Genomic DNA, 23,135 nt, shown 5'->3' on the forward strand with positions numbered 1-23,135 from the left:
GTGAAGAAGGGATTCTATGCTAGGAGGCTGATGCTGGATCAGGATTCATCAGTTGTAACTCCTCCCGGATCTTCTTGTTTTATCAATAAAACTACTTGAGTTTCTCCTACATGCTTGTATATCTGATGTGTGCTATATTTGTATGTTTAGCTTAAATCTGATCCTAAGCTTTTTATGAACATAAATCTATGTCTTTGTGTAGTTTCTCTCTTCTGTGAACTTGCAGGAACTTGGTGACGCTGGGCAAGTGAGGGAGCAGATCGGTGGAAGCTGGCAAAGAGAGGATAGATTGGATCGAACAACTAGCGCAAGACACGGGTCGGTTCATCTTAATCATCTTCATTTATAGTTCATAAAGAAGAATACAAGAGTAGTTTTCCTTGTTTGTTTCTGAGGTCTCTGTCACAACCCTATGGGATAGGGTCGTTCTGAATAGACACTTTTCCCGAAAACAAAATGGTGACTCCGCTGGGGATCGTGTCTAGTTAGGTTATTTGTGTTTCTATTGTTGTTCATCTCATAAACTTAAGAGTAGCGAATCGAACTGCATTTGCCATTTACAAATGCAAAGTAGACATCTGCTACTCTAGTCCATTCACTGGGCCTGTTTATGATCTGAACAAGTTGACTCACAAATGATCTGACAACCCTTTGTGATAGCTCTCAAACCTCTTGTAAATCAACCCTCTGATTGTGCACATTTGATTGCTTTTATCCGGCCAAAAACCATAGATTAAACTGCAAACCGTGACCCAGAACCCAGAGAAAATTCTCGTTTCTGCTTCAGCGCAGGCTCTGTGAAGAGACTCTGCATTTCAGCACAGTTCTCGAGAGGGCTACCTATGTTGCAATTCAGTTTCTCTGTGTAGCAAGTGCGTTGATCAGCCTAGCCCTGCCTAGTTGAGGTTCTTTGCTCACTTTTTCTAGTTTTGCCTCTGATTTTTGCAGCCTATGATCAGTGTGTTTGTCTGTCTAAAAGCCCCTTTTCTTTGCCTTAATTCCGCCTCAGTTGTATAAAAGAAACTGTATTTGTTTTTGTGTATTTGTTACGTCATTTACGGTTTCCCATTGCAAAAGTAAACTGGTCGTACTGTCGCCCTTAGATCTAGATCTGTCGTAAGTGTCGTTTTGATCTTAGGAGAAAGTTTATTTGCTGTTGACAGTTGATTACGCTTTTACTTTTGTCTTTGGCTTGAATTTGTGAATTTCTAGTGTCGAAACAAGTGTTTACTTCAAAATCATAAAGTGTCATAATCGTCTTTACTTTTTGATTTCCAAAAGAAGCTTGTTTGAGTTTTTCACTTGAGATCGAATTCAAATTTGTACAACAACTTTCTTTTTAGGCATCAATATTAAGAAAGTGAAAAACAAATACATGCACAAGTGCATTTGCATATTGACAGTTTGTATGGCTTGATTTAGGAAAAGTGCATTTACAGTGTGCTCTGTGCTCTTTGAGAAACGATTGTGTCTTTCTTTTCCCCTTGTAGCTAGGATTTTCATTGCTGAAAAGAGATAAAAAGCTTGCTTATCATCTTTAGACTGCATTTTAGGAATTACATCTACATCTCATGGTGAACCCAAAAGGAAAACTTCATAAGAAAGATCAACCTAAAATAAATTCAATGAACTTAACAACGCTTTGTAACTTAACGCACAACATCTAGAGGTCTAGGCTAGAGACGTATTCCGGCGTCATAAAGCCTGGTAACTGTTGTCCTCACTGTTGGTTGGGTGATTCCTCCACTTTGAGACGATAAGTGCCAGTACGGACTTATGCTCCCACGTACCATCGAGTATATATTGGGAGAGCCCTATAGGCATAAAACCTTTATCCATAGGAAGCCGTGTCGGCCGCCTTACTGATCGCAATGCACTGAACACAGCATTCGGGAAGATTGACTGCCCGTACCCTAAAAATTATTTTGCGATTTTGCGATTGGTTTGGCACTCCCTCTACCTAGACCTCCAGAGCAGTCCCTTTCGTTCCTTTTCGGACTCCTTAACGGAAAAGGTCCATCTAAGCACTTGTCACTTCAGGCTCATTAAAAATCGAAGGAGACTAGAGTCATCTTTTGTTTTTTCTCGACTCTTTAAAACTAAAAAAGCAAGTTGTGTCAAATCGTGTTAAAATTTATTTTAAACGGAACATTCATACCCTTTTTCTTGCGTTGATCTTTAGGTTGAGAAAATGGAGCCTACCAACCAAGGAATTCCCCTTGGTGGAAATCCTAGTCCCTTCTCCTCTTGGGGAGATGTTGGTGCGCCCCATATGGCCACATTGTCGCTTCCAGGACTGACAATTGGCTTGCCAGTTTGGCTCTTCTCAACCAATGTCGTTCAGAACACCACTATTCCTGAACAGTCGAATCAGCAGTTAGACGAGTCCAGACTTTCCCACCAACCTTCTACTTCCTCTAATTCTTCCTCTCTTCCTTCCTCTTCGCTTGACGGGACTGGTAAAACTAAAAGCCAAGTTCCTAAGGAGAAGAAAGAAAAGAAGAAGAAAGAGAAAAAGAAGAAGGAGCCAAAGGCGAATAAGGGAAAACAAGTGTCGTCTAATGAGAATCCACACAGAACACCGACCAGGCCTAAATCGCCATGTGTCATTTGTAGAGGAGACCACTTTCACAGAGATTGTCCTTGCATCCCCCGGATACTAAGGGACTGGTCTCCTCGTTTGCACAATCCGGTGTCATCAACCTCTGGAGACCATGTTGAAAGCACACCGTCAACTAGTGAAAGTGAAGCCCCAGGACAAAAAGGGAAAGCCAGATTTCCCTGTAGGCTGTGCGAAGGCGACCATGCCCTCCATCGTTGTCCCTTCTTAGACGAGGCTAAAAGAGTTTTGGATGATCGTCCGGTTTCACCATTACGACTTCCTCCTTGATACAAAGAACTCTTGCCAAGTCCGTCACTAGTTGAGAACCCAGCTGGCCCGCTCAAGTGGTCAGCTGAAGTGTCTATCATTGAGGATAAACCAACTGAATCCATACCAGACGAAAGTCAAAAGGTCGAGGCGGCAGTTGACCCGGTCTTGCCTTCAGAGGTTTTATCTTCGAATGATACAGTCACTGAAGAGGATGAGGATGACACCTTCCAAATTCTCTTCATCAACACAGACTCCGACGAACACGGGGGCAATCCGCCCATTCCTTTATCGCAGGAAGGAAGTTTGTCAGAGTCATACCCGGCCGTCTACTCGGTCCCACCTCCAAGCAACCTAGTTGTATCCTTCGACTGGAACCAACTAGGCAGACCCCGTTTGCCAGCAAGCATACCATTCCGAATTATCGTTCAAATATACAGAATGGTCATGGCTGGCACCATCATAGATGAGGGGGCGTCTGTGAGTATCCTTTCCTCTATTGCTTGGAAAGCGCTTGGTTCGCCATCGCTGTTGCCTGAAATGAGAAATCTAACAGGCTTTGATAAAGGAACCAGTCGACCTTTAGGGATCCTTCCCGATGTACCCATAACAATTAGAGGGAAGACAGTTCGCATGAACGTCATGGTCATTCAAGGACCCTTGGATTATAACCTACTCCTTGGACGAGACTATATTTATTGCATGGGAGCCATCGTCTCCTCACTCTTTAGAGTAATGTGTTTTCCGCACGAAGGAAGAGTGGTCAAGCTCATAGACCAGCTTTCATTTCCTGGATCACGCATCGCAAATAGTCATATACCGTCCCTAAATGGTCTCTTCACGCAAGAAATGTCTCAAGTCCCAGTCCGTCCTCTCGATGAGCGCAAGTAATTCGGAGGGATATGACTGAAACCCAGGGGGCATGCGTCCTGGTCTGCTTCGGCAGGAAAACTTCGGGTATAGAGTAGGTTTTCGCGGGAGAATATGACTAGTCTATACCCGGTCCGTGATTGGAAGAGGGGTTATTCTAGAATAAGATTCTCTTGTCAAAGTTATGTGAGTTGACAGAACTGAGTCAATTACCTTTGTTTATCTCGGTAGACATCGCCGAAGAAGTGTTTTATTTGCTGTGTGAATAGAACAATCTTTGGGTAACCTGTAAGAGGTAGGCCTCTCCTGATAGAACAAATGTTTTGTCTGCAAATTGAGGGGTAACCTTGAAATCATATTTTATACCTGGGGGCATGCAAACCTTTTGGAGTGCAAGCAAAGGGCGACTATTTATTTTTAAAATTTTTAGGTCCTCCCTTTAAACCTGTAGGCTAACCCTTTAAACTCGTAGGATTAGTCGTCACCAAACTTGCATAAAGAAAGGATGCGGGGCAAAGCTTTGTAAGGTGCAAGCTCCATAAAAAATGGCATCTTCGGTGAGACATTCTTATCATATGACTGGATTAATCGAGTAGTTTTAGCACATAGTTCAAGCTCGTTAAAAAATAAACATAAGATCGAGCAAATGTTCCCACCCGCGTTTAAGCTCGTTAAAAAATGAACTATCCTCCGGTAAATAACCATCGTGAATGAAGCATTTTCAGCCATTAAAGCCTTGGTCGTGTTTGCACCATCACCTCCACTTTTCATTGGCCGATCGTTCACCTCCATTTGATTGTTTACCCATTTTGAGGAACAACTGCGAAGAGTGATTTCACTAGCCATCCTTGTGACACTGCCATGATTGGAAAATTCCAAACCTTACCTGGAATCAGCTGCTACCCATTTTATCACTCGTTCCTCAAAAGATGAGTCTTCTTTAAGCTCTTTTCATCTGACTCGTAAAATATGAAAAGATTGCCGAGTTTTGGCCTTCCAGCTCGTTAAAGCAACCAGAAGTGCTATCCCTCCTCTAGATTTTAATCTTTTTGGACCTGAGGGATTATTGCACAAAAAGATCGAGCGCTTGTTTTGTTCGACTCGTTAAAACTATTGAAAATTCATCCCTTCTGTCTTATTTTATACTTTTTCGGACTTAAGGGATTAGATGACGAAAAAGGAATTCCGGAGTTATCTTTACGTACCTTTTCAGACTCCCTAAAAAGGAAAAGGACCAAGTTATCTTTGTCGTTAGGCTCGTTAAAAAGATTAATAGCGACAAACTTGTCTTTAGACGAGAACGAGTTTCACTATCACTAGGCTCGTTAAAACATAGCTATGGGTTTGCCCGAAGGGAAAATTATAGAACAAGAATATGTTATCCTCCTCAAGCTTGACAGAAATAAAGAGGTACTGGTCAGAAATGACTGGGGAAAAATTGGGAAGAAAACTCAAGGAAACTTTATTGGTAGCAAGTCGCTCTTGAACATGACACTTCCACTCCGTGCCAGAGTCGGGTTGGGTTATTTCATTCACCGGTCACATCACCATGGTCACGCCATACCATCCACATTTGGGGTAAATGCTATTGATCCATCACATAAGTGTCGCCGACATGTTCAAGAGAAGTCATCCAGAGAAGTCACCCATGTCCCATCCACTACCATACATTATGTTTCATTCTTTCATGACCGCCACCCTGAACCGTATGTCACCAGATCGTTTTCACCTCCATCAAAATCATTTTCTCCATTCCGTGTCATTGATGTGGGATTCATTAAGGCCCTCCTTTGACGGATCGCTTCTTGTCGACATCAGCTCATTATCCAAGAAGTTGATCTAGGAACACCCCTCCAGTACTTTGAAGCTTGCATGCCTCAATGGCAAGTTTCTCACTTCCGGCGACAGGTATACATCAATGACCTTCGACCGAAAGATTTTGCGTGGTGTTCGATGCCAAGTCCTTTATTCACACCACATGAATTGTACTGCAGTACCTTGAGGGTCATTATCATTATCAGTGATTCCTCTCGCACTTGTTAACAGTTTACATCATTGACTGGTAATCAAGCGATGTCTTTCCATGTTCGACTTCAAAACATTTCTCACATGGATCGACTTGTACTTAAAGTAAAGATCGGATGAGATTGAAGACCCCGGATCTAGTTTCATCCATCCGGGCTACGATATATATTCAGGAAAAATAAAGACATTGAAATGTACAACATTGCAGCACAGATAATCATCCTACCAAAAGGATGATGACTTCATCAAAATCATCAGTCTACCATCAGACGATTGTCTGTCCTATGTACATGAAAATGAATTTATAAAGCTGAGCATGGGAATGACCGCCTCAGCTAGATCATGAAAACAGTATGAAAATAATGTATTGTATTATATCTCATTACAGGTCTCCTCTCCAGCATTAGAAGAACTTCGGATCCTCCTAATAAAGCATTTCACCCAATAAACGGCCTCATACTTTAGGGGGCAACTGTTATAGACATTTTTGTGCCTTACAGCTATAAGCATGAAATGTCCATAAACCAAGGGATCCTAAGTCCCTAAAGATGTTGTTCCAGCTCCTAAACAAGCAAGGTCAACAAATTACAGCTTCTCCCAGAAGTTCTCCACCAGAAACAGCTCAAAACTAGTCAAAACAGGATCATTTCAAGTGCTCCATTAGCTGCCTGCGTTGCAAAGCACCCAAATACACTAGCTAGGTGCGTTGCAACGCACTTGAATGCACTACCAGGGTGTGTTGAGTGGGAAATGACAAGTGGCAGAGTCATTCAACGAGGTGGAGAGACAATGGAAGCTTCCAGAATCTTCTCCAATGACACTTGCCTCACTGAATTCGACCAGTGATGAGTAAGAGGCTCTCAGTCTCCAAGTGGAAGCAAGAACTGACAGAGAGAAGCCACTAATCAACTCATGGGATGGCTCATCCTCTTTGCATACATCTATATATGGATCCCTCACCAAGAGATCCAGAGGCTGGAATTTTGTACATTGCAGAGAATTGTTGTTGGTTTTGTGATTGATATTAGAGTATTGGGTGATTTATGCTTTGTTGGAGGTGAAGAAGGGATTCTATGGTAGGAGGCTGATGCTGGATCAGGATTCATCGGTTGTAACTCCTCCCGGATCTTCTTGTTTTATCAATAAAACTACTTGAGTTTCTCCTACATGCTTGTATATCTGATGTGTGCTATATTTGTATGTTTAGCTTAAATCTGATCCTAAGCTTTTTATGAACATAAATCTATGTCTTTGTGTAGTTTCTCTCTTCTGTGAACTTGCAGGAACTTGGTGACGCTGGGCAAGTGAGGGAGCAGATTGGTGGAAGCTGGCAAAGAGAGGATAGATTGGATCGAACAACTAGCGCAAGACACAGGTCGGTTCATCTTAATCATCTTCATTTATAGTTCATAAAGAAGAATACAAGAGTAGTTTTCCTTGTTTGTTTTTGAGGTCTCTGTCACAACCCTGTGGGATAGGGTCGTTTTGAATAGACACTTTTCCCGAAAACACTCTTCCTTGGAATATCTAACTAGAGAGTTGTTCAACCACTAACTACAATAAGCATAATTAACCTATCCTTTAAGGAACATTGGTGTAAACCAATCATGAAGGGAAAATGTCTTCCCTAAACTATAGCATTCTAGTTATGTATTCTTATATATTGAATTCTAGATGGAGGAAAGGAGTTGTTGCAAAGGGATTTGGTCTAGTAATCCCACATATCTCAACAAGATTTTTTGATCATTTATTCACAAGAAAGGGTTATAAAAGGGTAAGGTGTGGATCTTAACTCTCTAATGAGGGGTTGACAACTTTGTACTTGTGAATGTTGAATACAAGCATGCAATCCCCTATTAGGTCAGGTATTTTATAACTCTAGAAATCCAATGCTTTCTATGAAGAAGAACATTAATATATACATGGGAGAGAAAGACAAGTGGAATTCACATTCCAAGGTCTCTTCATATTCTTATTTTCTATTTAATTATAATATACTTTCCCAATCCCAAAATATTAGATGTCAACATTTCCCCCCCCACCCCCCCCCCCCCCCCCCCACCTTAATCTGAAGGGGTGTTTGTAAGTGCAAGCATCATTTTGAATCTTTCAAAATTTTCTCTTGCAAGTGCTTTGGTACATACATATTTAATTTTCTCATTTGTGAAACAATGGTGTAGGTGAATAGTATTGGCCTCAACATGATGTCAAACCAAATGATACTTTTTATTGTTATGCTTGATTCGATCATGGAATTTTGGATTCTTGGCCAATTTTATTGCAAAAGTATTGTCAACTAAAAGAGGAGTAGAGTGCACTTGTTTCTCGTGCAAATCTTGAATAATTTTCCTGAGTCATATAATCTCCTTGGTTTCTTCTATAGTGACCACATATTCTTCCTCTATCGTGGAATTTATTGGATCTGATTGTTTGTGTGAACAGTAGAAGACAAATCTTGATCCAAGACTCATAACATAACCTAAAGTAGATATTGCATTTTCTTTATCTCCATCAAAGTTTGAATCAAAGTATCCAATCAAGATGAAGTCACTCACCTATCTATATTTGAGTCCAATGTCTTGAGTTCCCTTTAAGTACCTTAGAACTCTTTTTTTCAGCAAACCAATGATCCTCACAAATTTTTTGCATAAACCTTGAAAACATTCCAACAACAAATGAAATGTTTGGTCTCGTAATAGTGAGGTAGTTAAGTATTCCTATGAGCTATAGTTGTATCCTCAAATTCATTTCCTTCTTTGGATGTGAGATTTAAATTTTGTTCCATTGGAGAGGAAAAAGGATTGCATTCATCCATGCCAAACTTGTTCAACAAATATCCAATGCACTTCCTTTGAGAGAGGAATAGAAATTTCTAATGTTAGGATACTTCAATACCCAAATAGTATTGAACATATACCAAATTTTTCATCTCAAATCCTTTCCTCAATTCTTTCTTTATGGATGTAATATAATTTTCATTATTCCATGTCATCAGTAAATGATCTACATACACCACAAGATAGACAGTAGCTTTTCCAACCTTTTTGACTAATACAGGTGCATCATCAAGATCAAATTGTTTGAACTTTAGTTTCAAAATATCCTCAGTTAATTTCTCATACTAGGCTTGTGGTGTTTGTTTGAGTCCATACAATGATTTAATAATATTGTGTATTTTATGCTCTTCTCGCTTCACAATAAAACCTTCTCATGAGACATATATATATTTTTATTAGGTCTCCATTCAAGAAAGGAATTTTTACATCCATTTGATGGACTGTCCATCCATTTTGAAATGCTGAGGAATAGAGAGTGTGGATGGTAGCCCATTTTGTTGTGGGGGAAAAAGTCTCCTCATAATTGACCCCTTCGTTATATGAAAATCCTTTTTGCATGACCCTTTCTTTGCACTTGTTAAGTGAGTCTTTTGATTTATGCTTGTTCTTAAATACCCACTTGCAGTTAATCAGTTTGGTTCCAAATGGAGGGTCCACCAAATTCCAAGTTCCATTCTTTATAATAGCATCATAATCTTTTTGCATCACTTCTTTCCATTCATCATGTGAAGCAACTTCGTTAAAGGAAGTTTGTTTGAAATTAGTAGAAAATTTTAATTCACAATCATAAGAAACATCCATATCAACAATTGAATCAAAATAATCTACATTACCTCCATTTTGTCTGGTGGAACTTCTCATTCTTGGATTTACAACCTCATGTTGGGCGTGGGATCCCCCCAAGGCAAGTTTTGGGGCTTAAAGCCCAAGTTTTGACTAGGTCCATTGTAAAGACTCTGCAATTTGTTGGCATGGAGCACGAAGTTGTAATAGAGTCATAGGGTTGTTCACCCTTACTTTTGAAAATGTAGTGTTGGTTTGAGAGATCTACCCATGGTCCACGGACCATGGGATTGTATAAATAGAGCGAGGCTCTAAGTGTAAAGACATCATCTAATGATAAAAGGAAATCAATCCATGGAGCATTGAGTTGAAGTGTAGAGTTGTGTCTTTGGGTTGTAGAGTAGGAGAAGGTTCTTCAGCTGAATGCGCAGAGGCCTAGTAGTCCGCAGCTGAGTGCGCGGACCCCTGCAGTTGAGTACGCAGGGCAGGTTGAGTCTGTAACCATTGGAAGCATTAATAAAGAGAAGTTTTACCATATTTTTATGTATCTTTTCCTGTTTTATGCATTGAGGTATATTGGGTATGAATTGCAATTTTAATGTTTATTTACTGCGCGAACTTATCTAAATGTGTTTAGTAAGTGAATATAACATAAGGTATCTGTTTATGCGAAGATAACTAGAACTGTTATAAGAAGATAAGTAAGAACCATGGTGTGACTTGGGGAAATAGTGAAGATCGCTGCTCCAACAGCTTGAAATCTCCTTAGCCCCTGGTTAGGGTTGTGCAAAGGTGAATATAACAGGGCGCGAAGGCCTTGTAGGTCAGGGAAGTGCGTGAAGTAACCTGTGCAAAGGTATTCACAGTTGGACTAAATCAACCCCTCAGACATCTCAAGGGTGTGGAAACCTAGTTCCAGCATCCCCCCATTTTGATTTGGGTGAGACCTCAGTCTGCGCTCCACAGTCTGTTGCCCAAAGGGCCAGTAGTACAGGGATTTGTTTGGCTAATTAACTTTGAACCTGGGTCAAGCCCCAACAAGCCAACAAATGGTTCCATTGCCGAGCCCAGAATATGCATAGAGATGTCTGATGTCGTATCGTTGGAATCCAACTAAGAAAGAAATTGAAGGTTGGTTGGACAGGAAAATTCACGAGTTCGTGGCATAGGAGAACCAAAATCCGCAACTATCAAAAGAAGAGTGGTTAGACTACTACCTATACACAAAGATCCATGAAATTTTCTTCACATCTTTCCCTACTGAGCTGTACGAGTGGATCGCAAAGTTAGCAGATAGCCGAGGAAGGTGCAAGCTCGACAGTCCTATTGTGTTGACCTCGGAGTTGGTAAGCAGATTAGAAGCATCAAAGGACAAGATCGCATGTGTTGTTGATCACTGGCTCGATCGAATTATAGGAGGATTCATTACTGAGTTCATGGTAGATAATTTAGTCAGCTATAGCGAGGCAGGGCGACGCTTCCACAAAGGACTGCGAGGTTGGTACGTTAAGTCTCTAAACAATTGGATTGAAATGCTACTATGTGAAAAATGGATTATGTGAATACATTGATGTTCGGGGCTACATGAAGTGGGAGAATTTATAGAAACGAAGGTAGTGCAACATTAGAAACTAGCCCCTTGATTTCACCTCCACGAGGGGACGAGGAAGAGCTCATGAAGGTCTCACCAAGAAGTGCAATCAGTTTGATAAGGCAAAGGATTTCATGCATACCACCCTAACCCACACCACTGCCAGTTTCACCACCTTCACCCCCATCTTCACCTGTACCACGTCCCCTACCACCGCGAGTCAATATGGCAAGCACGATAAAATTGTTGGTGTTCAAGGGAGTAGGAAATGAAGATTCAGACTAGTTTTGGTTAGTTATAAAAGCTATATGGGAAGTTTACGGAGTTAAAAACAACAATATAAAGAAAGCAACATTGGTTAGCACTCTGTAGGATCGCGCACTGACTTGGTATATTAATCATTCTAATGACAATCTGAATGCATGGATCGCGGATATCAAAATTGCGTTGAATAGAGAATTTAGCAGGCCGAAGTCAGAGGCGCAGTAGATCATTGGGTCCAAGGAGATCACGATGCTACTAGGTGAGACCCCCTGGGAATTAGATCAGAGATTGAAGTGCACAATTCGTGAAGCTAATATGATTTTGACAAATGGACAACACCGTGAATGGTTTGTAGCATCGCTAACATCACATTTGAGGAATGTGCTGTCAAAACAAAGGCTAACAACTCAGGCAGAGGCCTTTGAGATCATGATGAGGCTTCATGAGACCCCGATATAGGATCCTAACCTGGGAGTTCAGTAGATCCATGCGTAGTTGAAAAACTTACTCCTTGAGATGCATAGTCTGAAACAGGACAGGACAGCTCGCCCAGAAGTGAGCAAAGATGTATGGTGTGTTAAATGCAAGGGTCAGGGTCATGAAAAGGACCACTGCCTAGTGTTCGAAAATTACCTCGTGGGAGGGGGGTTGATGCCCTTAAGACAGGGGGCCTAAGCAAGACCTAGCACAACACTTGCGTTTTGGTGCATGATTTGTCAAATAGGAGGAAAGCATGCTATGGAGAACTACCATTTGTTGCAGAAGTACACACAAAATTCACAACAGTTGTTTTGTAATTTCTATAGATCTGTGGGACATGATGAGCACACCTGTAGAAGCTATGAGCTGATGATGGATAGGAATCCCACCTATAGAGTTCAGGCCGAAACATGGCCCCTTGAATAGAACTCAGGAGTGGCGCGAACCAGATTTTAGGGGTGCAGACAAGGCCGAGGTGGAGGACGACCTGGAAGAGGTCACAGATAGTTGATATGTTACAATTGCAGGGGGCCAGGCCATTATGCCCGTGATTGTACGAATCTAACGCATCCATCATTTCTGTATTGTACCTTGTTTGATCATGAGACAAAGTATTGTCCCACATTGATAGCAAGGCTGTGCGAAAAGGGAGCGCTCCAACCTCCCCCAACTCAGAACTTGCAAATGATGAGGTCTGAGGCATGCAAAGAAGACCCTGACATGAAAATTGTGCTCTGAAGTGGAATTACAACAAGGGATGATAAAGGCAAGTAGCCAGAAGATAGTACCTGGGTTCGTAAGGCTCCATCGAAAGAACCAGAGTTTGATTTAGAGTGCGCTAAGGAAACCTTCATGGAAGCTAGGAAGAGCTTCACTGATGCCTTCACTTCAGGAAGCAAAGATAGACCGGAGCCAGAAATGGACCCATCAATGCTCACGACATTCTTAGAAACGTGCATGAAGCTACTGCGCAATAGCAATGCTGTAAAGGGATTGCAGGAACCCATAAATAGATGCGCTAAGACTGCGCCAGAATAACCCGCGTAGTTCAGAAGATTGGAAAACATGCGACGAGGACGGGAAGAGAAATGAGATTGAATGCACAGATTAGAGAATATGAGATGGACCAAGTGATTCTGGATTTAGGATCGGATGTGAATGTTCTGCCGAAGCAGACATGGGAGTGCATGGTAAGGCCTATGCTACAATGGTCTCCTATCCAACTGCAAATGGCGAACTAGAAAAAGATCATACCTATGGGGAGATTGTAGGGAATCACCGTGGATATTGAAGGAGCAAGTGCGTTGGCAGATTTTTAAGTGATAGAGATTGTTAAGGACAACAATCCCTACCTTGCGATATTAGGAATCGATTGGGCCAGTGACATGAATTGGGTGATAAATCTAAGGAAGCACAAGATGATTTTTGAGAAAAAGTCTCTACGCGTAGTCGTACCTTTGGACCCTGCAAAAGGATCACGCTACATGGAGCCAGTGCGTGACTATGAAACTGACGACGACTTAGACTGCATCTACAAGATAATCGCATGAGAGAAATACTGGGTAAATCCCACCGTGGATGGATGGATCTCATGGGAGCATGAAAGCTCTTGTACGTCGGATTCTGATGAGGAGATAGAGCGATGGCAGAACCAGTTACAGGAGGTAACCACACTGAACTGTAATATGATGATAAGATCGTTGCATTGTGTATCGATGAAAGTAAGTGATCTTCCTACTTATGATGGGTTAAGTGAGGCAGATGCTTTCCTGAATACGTTTGAAAGAGAGGTGCCAGAACAACAATGTTTTGAGGCTTTGAAATGGGTACTATACGCTACGCCCGTGAGGTAGTGGGGTACGCACCAAGGAAGCTTTGAGGACTGGCATGAATACAGGAGAATGATGCGCATACGTTTTGGGAATCCTCAGATGCATCTAAAAGAGAGGTATGACAGATAGAATGATCCATGTGCGCATCTGTCCAGGTGGGTACAGGCATATGGTAAACAACCTTTGCAGATGCACCTAGACTTCGCGTTCAGGAACATGGTCAATAAGCAGGTGTTAGTGAGGCAATTGTGCGAACGGTCCCTCTAATTGGGATGACGAAGTTTGGAAAGAACGTGTGTGTAGAAGGTTACCCACGTAGAAGCCTTTAATGAAGTGTGTGAAGCACTGAACATGGTATATAATGCGCAGCGGAGTGATTGGGACCTGCGGGTACTAACAGTTCTATGGGCTTATAAGGCAATGTGCAAAAAACTGATAGGGCAGATGCCTTCTAGGTTAGCCTATGGAGAAAACACTATAGTTCCATTAAAGCATAGTATGCCTAGTCTGCACATAGCAGTGCTGGTAGATGTGATGGTTCATGGAGCCTTGGAAGAAGGGACCGCGCAGATGAACGAAGAAGAACGCTTGGGACCTAAGGAAGAAATTCGACATCATGATCTTAGGCTCCAATAAATCATGAAATAAAATGTGCAATTAAGGGAGAAAAGAGCTCTCATAGAAGCGGAAGTCAAGAAGCTTGAGGAAGAAATAAAGAAGGATTTCTCGATAAGAAAATCAGGGTGATAAAATAGGGTGCGCACGATTATGTTGACGAATTTGGGGACTACCGTCCAGAGTTGATTAGTTTGATGCCTTGGATTGGACCGTATATTACTAGAAGGATCACCCATGGTGGCGCGTTGCAGAGGGTAAAGTGCACGACACGGACAGTAAAAATAAAAGGCAGATTTTTTCCAGGGAAAGTGATAGATGACCAATTGAAACCCTATGCAAGTGGCGGGGCCACCTGACTAGCCATAGAAAGTATAGTCTTAGCGCTCCTGGTAGTTGAAAGGAGGTGCGAGACTATAAACTACTTTTCCCAAGAGCTGCACGATGTTGGGGGCGTGCACAGAAACATAGTGTCACAAGGTCTGTGACCACGCAAGGGGGGCTGTGCTGCCACGCGGGTTGGCTAGAAAGTGACCATTGTAGTCACTATTCATGATGTGATTCTTGACTTGAGACCAAATGGATCGGGAATCCCTAAATCACCACACACACCGAGATTGAAGAAAGACAAAGAGCCAATGATTCCGGTGCATGTGTCCCCTCGAAACTCGCTGTGAACTAGATTAACAATGGAGGAAAAAGGGAAAGTAGTTAACCTAGAAATCGATGGGGAGGAAGAAGACCTGGAGGATATCATAATTGAAGAAGATGAGGATGAGGGTATGGAGGAAGAAATCGATGGTGGGGTCCCTCTAACTAATTTGCTAGCATATGTCCCTCCGTGGAAGGGGAAGGCGAAGGTGCCTAAGGACCTCGATGAGACAAAGAGCTCTCTGCAGACTCCACTTCTCCCAGATGATATCATCTTTGAAGGAACGCACTTGGGAAGGGTGCTGAGCTTAAAATTTGAAGATTGGGATCTCGCTGACCGTGAGAAGTTCCCTCACTTGGCGACCGCGCATTGCAGTGTGATTCATAGTGCTGGAGTTGCGCAAGTGGTTACACGAAGTCGAAAAGTTAGGGTTGTTGAACTTTCTCTAGGTGCCACATTACCATCGTGCCCTAGTGACTATCTTCGTCATCAGGCAGCTACTTTTCTTGGTGCATGGTGGGTGGTATGGCTGGAGGAGCCCATCCCCATCATGGACCACCTAATCCATCGAGTTACCCGACTCTCGTATAAAGGAGAAGACCCTGTAGACATTTCATAGGGGAAGAGCAGTGATTTGGCCATCATGGAGGCCATGAAAGAGAAATACAAGATGGATAAGAAAAAGAGGGGCTACACGATCTCCAGTATCAACAACAAAGCAGTCCAAGTGACGACTCAGATACTGGCGGGTTAGGTCATGCGGAAGTGTCACACGCACGAGGTGCCCCTGCCGGTGGTGGCACTTGCTGAACAATATATAGAAGGGGTCCAGTTTAATTGGTCTAAATTCTTGTGCAAGGAGTTCCTGGAGAATTGTTGCGAGGCATAGGAACAAGGCAAAATTTTCCACTATGCATGGCTTCTGCTGTCCATAGTGTTGGTGGCTGGGGAATTGCCGGAGGATAGCCAATTCCCCACAATTGTAAGGGATCTCCTAGAGGCCGCGAAGTACACTTTGTTGTGGGTCACTAAGGACGCGAACCATATCTGCGACAGTAAAATATTCTAGGTGTTCATCGAGATGAACACTAGAATGAGGATTAACCGCAAGCCATGGTTATCACCCACTGTCTACAATAGCCTGCAAAGTTTCGCAGAATTTAAAGTGGACTTTCATCACATCTACCTCCGGGTGCATAAGGACCCTGCAAAGAAGTGGAACGAACTGCCTTATATAGCCATAGGTAATGTGATCTTCGATGTACTTGAGACATGGCCGCTAAAGTGGCATGCTCCAAACATCTCTATGCTGGAAAAGTCTGTTGCGCAAAAAAAGAAGGAGGAGGCAAAACTACACATGGCGTAGTTCACAGAAAAGAGAAGGAAAGAAGCAGCATCAACAAAGGGGCAGGAGGTGTGGGACGCTGTGCAGACAACAACAGAATAGAAAAATGTCGTAGTAGCAGCAAAAAAGGCAGCAGAGAAGGAGCGTGAGGGCCAGAAGTCGCCTTCAACGGAGAAGGAGCAATAGATGGAAATAGAGGTAGAGGAGGGTGGCATAGACCACCAAGCAGCATCAAAACAATTGAAGCGCCAGTGCCTGAGCGAGCAAATGGGTCCGCGCAAGAAGGTAAAAGCGTCTAAGTTCTCTATCGACTCGATCACCCTTCCTGCGGGGGATTTGCATGATATATGAGAGACGGTGCGTGACGTCACCACAGAGGCCCTACAGAACTTTGCGGAGGAGAATTAGATTGTGTTGGGGGCCCTCCGAGCACAGAGTTAGGAGTTGTAGGTGCATGCTCCTCAGGCTGGTACCCTCTCAACCAGCCTTGCTGTAGGAACAACCACAGTCTAGGAAATGTTGCGTGCTCATACAACCAACATAATAGTGTTGCCAGAAGGGGCACTGGTTATAGCAAATGAGGTCGACCAGCCTACGGTTAATACATTAAAGGGGATAGGGATCAACATAGTTGCGCTGCCTTGGGAGATGCTCTATGTTCTGCAGGATGGAATTACTGCAGAACTACGGGCTAGGGAGAGAGTGCTGAGTGAGAAGAAGATCAAAATGGAGTAGCTGACCTTGCAGTACAACGAGGTCATGTATCAAAACAGGCAGATGGTGCAGGTACTAGAAGAAGCCTGCCAGATGGTCCCTAAGCTGGCCATCCCAGCAGAAGCACCAGCAGAGGTGCACATCTAGAGATTAGTAGTAGGGGTGTGTGAGGCACAAGAAGAAATGGCCAAGGTTCAGCTGGAGGTGAACCTTCAGATAGCAGAGCTACAGTTGAAGGCACAACCTTCAACTCCTCCAGAGGTAAGGGAATAACATGCCAGAGCCATTACATTAGGGCTGAAGGAGATCAACAATGCAGTAAGGGACTGCACCAGAATGTTGAAGAATCATTTGAGGTCCTCACAAATCTGCAGGAGCACTCGAACATACAACACTTAGAAACTAAGGGGCGTGAGCTATAGCAGTAGTACGACAACGTCAAAGGGACCATGTAGACGGTGGCCCTCACTCAGAGGCTCGCGCGAATGCAACAGGAAAAAACACTTAAAGAGAAAGTAGACGCAATGCAACACAAAGAAGCAGTTTTGAAGGCACGTGTTCAACCTTGGATCGATGAGGCCTTCGTAATCACAACAACATTTGAAGGCAAGCTCATATCGATGTAGGGGATGTAGGAACAGATACAAGGGAGTAGCTCTGACACTGTAGCCTTGGAACAATGCATACAAGAGATACAATAGGCAGCCACTCAGTGCGCTATTGACCTTGTAAAAGTCCGAGCAGAGTTGGGAGGTGTCCACGCGAAGATCTTTGCACCAACAGAGTGACTCGAGGGCATGTCATGATGTTTGTGTTGGGGGCCTGTTGGGTGTGGGATCCCCCCAAGGCAAGTTTTAGGGCTTAAAGCCCAAGTTTTGACTAAGTCCATTGTAAAGACTCCACTATTTGTGGGCGCGGAGCGCAAAGTTGTAATAAAGCCATAGGGTTGTCTACCCTTACTTTTGTAAATGTAGTGTCAGTTTGAGAGATCTACCCATGTTCCGCGGACCATGGGATTGTATAAATAGAGCGAGGCTCTAAGTGTAAAGACATCATCTAATGATAGAAGGAAATCAATCCATGCAGCATTGAGTCGATGTGTAGAGTTGTGTCTTTGTGTCATAGAGTAGGAGAAGGCTCTGCAGCTGAGTGCGCAGAGGCCTAGTAGCCTGCAACTGAGTGCGCGAACCCCTGCAGCTGAGTGCACAGGGAAGGTTGAGTCTGTAACCGTTGGAAGCATTAATAAAGAGAAGTTTTACCCTATTTCTGTGTATCTTTTCTTGTTTTATGCATTGAAGTATATTGAGTATGAATTGCAAGTTTACTGTTTATTTACTGCGCACGAACGTATCTAAATGTGCTTAGTAAGTGAATATAATATAAGGTATTTGTTTATGCGAAGATAACTAATTGTTATAAGAAGATAAGTAAGAGCCACGATGTGACTTGGGTAAATAGTGCAGATCACTGGTGCGAAAGCTCCTCAGCCCCTGGTTAGGGCTGCGCGAAGGTGAATATAACCCGATGTGAAGGCCTCACAGGTCAGAAAAGTGCACGAAGTAACCTGCACGAAGGTATTCATAGTTGGACTAAATCAACCCCTTAGACATCTCAAGGGTGTGGAAACCTAGTTCCAGCATCCCTCATACTGCTTCGGGTGAGACCTCAGTGCGTGCTCCATAGACTGTTGCCGAAAGGGCCAGTAGTACAAGGATTTGTTTGGCTAATTAACTCTGAACCTGGGTCAGGCCCCAACAAGCCAACACCTCATCAGGATGAACACTTTCAAGTGTCTTAGTGATCCATTTTGGAGAACCTTTCTAATATGGCCTAGGTTGTTTTGATGACTAAGATGGGGTTAAATCAATATTTAGCCTTCCAATTCCCTCAATCACATCACTCAAAGTGTCTTCTTAATTAGAAGTGGATGGAGCTTCCTGAGGGGGAGAGTGCTTTAGAAGGAGATTCCACATATTGATATAGGATAGGGATCTGTTTGACATTAAATAAACCAATGTTCCCCGTGTGTTTTGTGACATGGACTAACTACATCTTGTGGATCGTTATCTCTGGAGATGTGATTTTTGACTAACACCTGTGGGTTTTGGTGTAACAAAAATCATGATTCCAACATGTGGTATCATAGAATAGGTCATGAGTTTGATAGACACCCAGCTCGCATTTGGGGGGATATTGTTGGACATTAGATAAACCAACGCTCTCTGTGTGTTCCACGACATGGACTCACTGCCTCTCGTGGATCCTTATGTCTAGCGATGCGATTGTTGACTAACACCTATGGGTTTTGGTGTAACAACAATTGTGATTCCAACAAGATCCCCACTTCAAGATGTGGAATATCATGATCAAATTCTTGAAAATGTTTTGCATGTGTGAATATATCGAAATGATTGAGATGTCACTCAACAACATTGTAAGTCTTAGAAGATTCAATAAAAATCACATCTATAGAGAGTATAAACTTCTTGTTTAGATCATCGTAGAGACGATATTCTTTGGAGGTATTTGAGCACCCCAAGAAGATACACTTTTGACTCCTTATACCAAGTTTGTTTCTATGTTCCTTAGGAATCAAGGCATAGCAGGTGGAACCAAAAACCCTGACATGCCTTACCGAAGCAATGTGGCCATACCACATTCATATGGAGTCTTATTTTTGAGAGCATGAGATGGACATTTGTTTTTAATATACACTGCACATAAACCTACATGAGCCCAAAACATCAACTTGACATTTTTGAAAAGCATCATTGAACGAACCATATTTAAGATTGTCATGTTCATTCTTTCAACTACACAATTATGTTGAGGATTATAAGGCATTGTTGTTTGACGTTGAACGAAAATAGTTTTCATAGTCACTTGAAGTATATTCATTTCCATTATGAGTAGGAATAGAGCCAATATGAGAGTCTATATCATTTTTAATCCATGCATAAAAGTTTCTTAAAGTTTCAAAAGCTTTTGATTTACTCGTCAATATATATACCCAAAGCATTGTGGTGTATTCATCAATAAAACTCACCATATCTTTATTTCCATTTGCAGAAGGAGTAAGCATAGGGTAACAAAAGTTAGAATGAATTAGTTCAATATTTCTGTGTGCTTTGGAAAGAGAATCATGAAATGGTTGTTTGCTATATTTTCCTAAGATAGAAGCATCACATTGATTTAGTTTCCTAAGAATGGTTGGAAAACTAGTAACACTATTAATCTTTAATAAACAAAGACTGTCATAGTTTAGATTTCCAAATATAGCATGCCATAAGAGATTAGATGGCAGTGTACCTTCATTATATTAAGAAATGTATGCATAGTTATGTGCATGAGCATACATTACTTGTAGCTTCAAGGGTCTTTCTTCTTGAATTCCTGTCATGACAAGTCAATTCTCTAGTGCTTTTCTCACCTTAACTTTGCCATCAAACATGTGAATGTAGTGTCCTTTCTTGCGAATGCAAACCAAGGTAAACTACAACTTTGGGAGGTAGAGAACATCATACGAAAGAAATTCAGGAAGTCCAAGGAATTTGAGGGTAATGATGCCTATTCCTGATGTCTTGAGCTTTGACTTGTCTGCAAACTAGGCCACTCCATCTACACTGTCACTGAAATCTTCAAATAAATCTTTTTGAAAGGTCATGCAGCAAGTTACACCTATGTCAAGCAACCGTGCATCTTTCCACGAAGGAAATGCAGCATTAAACAAGTCTTTAGTTAATCCAATATTGCAATGTGTCACAATATAATGAGCATATTTGAGTTCCTTACCTTTCCCTAGATATGGTGTTTTACCTTTTTCTTCATTTCTTTCTTGCTTTGTTCTCTCCCAAAATATATTGCATGTAGATGCATCATGTCCATTTCTATTGTAGTGTATACAATGAAGATCAAGTCTTCCTCATCTATATTGTTTGTCCCTTGCCTCTGTTATTCTTCTTTCCACATCCTCTTCTGCCACACTTCCAATAGAATAATCCTTTTCCCGAGTATTTTTTTTTGCAAGGAACATTTCATCTTCAAAATACCGGGCAATTATCTTCCTCTTCCTAAAATATTTCTCTTTCTACAAAAATTTGCATATGAGAGTCAAAAGTAATCTTGTTAAGTTGGCCACTAGCTTGTAATGATTCAAGATAGTGAGAATATGTGGGATATAGTGCCTTCACCAAAGATATGAGAGGAACATCCATTCTAAATGTGTTGGTTTCTACATCATGCGTAATAGTTTTGATTTCAGAGGTCAAAGAAAGGGGATCACCATCTTTCAATTCAAAATTCAAGAGTTTGAACATTAGCTGAACTACCTCAAACTTTGAGTTTGAGTCATATAAGTCTTTCAACTTCAATAAAGCACTGAAGGCATTGGTAATTGGTGCAATGTGATGACTCACCTCTTCATTTATAGATGCAACAATTAAGGCATAGGTCTTGTTCTTATTCTCCCATATGGAAAGCACTTTGTCTGTTGTGGGCCTTGCAGGCAGATTGACACATTCTCCTTCATATACTCCTGTTCATACTTCATTAAAAATATGGGTATGTTTTATGTTTCTCGATCATTCATAATAGTTCTCTTTGCTAGTGAGAACTACTCCAACTATTGAGATGAGAGAATGCATTACTAAATATATTTCAAACAAATAATAATTGATGTACCAATGCACTAATATTATATTCAACAACCAATGGGCAATAATTCTTAAGGTAGTTGATACAAATGACTTCTCTCCTCCTATGCACAATAGTGAATACAATTCCACAACCATGTGAGTGTAGATACTCTGTGTTCACATTCACTCACAACTTTAACATAAACTTACTCACATATAATGAAGAAAACCAACATATATACAATGCAACGAGTATGAATTAACACCCATATACAACACAAAGGAATATAACCAATTGTCATATAAAAATAACTCAATTTAACATATAACTAACTTCTCTTCAGTACGCATATACCAAATCAACTTATTTAAGGAAAAAGATGAATGGGACCCTCAATAATAGTCTAACACAAATACTATATACCAATGCGACATACAAACTATTCAATGCACATAACTCACTCCTCAACACATTAAGATTCTTGTTTTTGAAGTTGATTTTCCAACTTTGTTTCCATGAAGTGATCAAAACCATTAGATGAGCGGTTGGAATTATCATATTTTTTATTTATTTATTGTTTTAGAATTATCATGTCGCTTTTTTTTTATTGTTAGATTATTTTTATTGTTACTTAGATTATTATATGTTGTTGAGCACATTAGAGGCCACTATGCCAGCATGAAACCTCTTTAAGGTTCTATTTTTTAAGTTGATTTCCCAACTAGTTTCCACAAAATGATCAAATCCATTAGATGAGCGGTTGGAATTATCATGTCTTCCTTTTTTATATTGTTACATTAGGTACGAGATGATGTGGGTCCGTTAGTTTCTTCATAAAAAGGTTGTGGTTGTGAAATAGTGTTTATGTTTAATGATCTTTTAGTATCTATGTTATTAAATAATTGATCATTCAAATCTCTCGACAGCTCTGAAATATGGGATATTTCATAAGAATTTTCAATGTGTATGAAAAAAATTAACTACTCTTGAATTGTCTACAACGCTAACTCTTTTTTCATTTGAGAGCAATTAAGGGTTTATTCTTTAATATGTTTGATTTAAAATATCAAGAGGTAGAGGATCAATATTCAAAGCCCATTTTAACATGGGATTCTCCATAATCAAGAACCTTCAACACGTCTAAACAGTATTAATTACTCGAGAATTGTCCAGTTTTCTTTTGAGCTTGGCATTTAAGTATTTATTTCTTGCAATTTTTTTATGTAAAATATAAAAGATAAGATAATCAATATTCATGAGGAAATAGTATATATATCAATAGCTAATCAAACATTAAATTATTGTACAATTTTTTTTTACTTCTCCGATAATGGATGGTGTATGAGACTCTCTTGTTTTAGGTCAATCGATGGTGTGGATATGTATATACTTAGCTAACACATGTTCTTAACCATTAGTCTCACTCATGGTGTACGTAATTTAAGGATTTATTCTCTAAATGTTGTTGCAAATACAACCACCCTATTTTGTAGCCTAGAATTTCCTCTTCGAGCTCTCTCCTCATAGCATGTAGATCATCTCCTCGCCTAGCCTCTCTCCTGTAGTATGATGAATATGACCTAAATAAACTAGACTAGATAGTGCAATCTATTTTGCAGTAGA

Source organism: Pinus tabuliformis, chromosome 3_1 (assembly GCF_031772625.1).
Source record: "Pinus tabuliformis cultivar Carrire ecotype Pingquan chromosome 3_1, CPIR1, whole genome shotgun sequence".
NCBI classification, from domain to species: Eukaryota; Viridiplantae; Streptophyta; class Pinopsida; order Pinales; family Pinaceae; genus Pinus; species Pinus tabuliformis.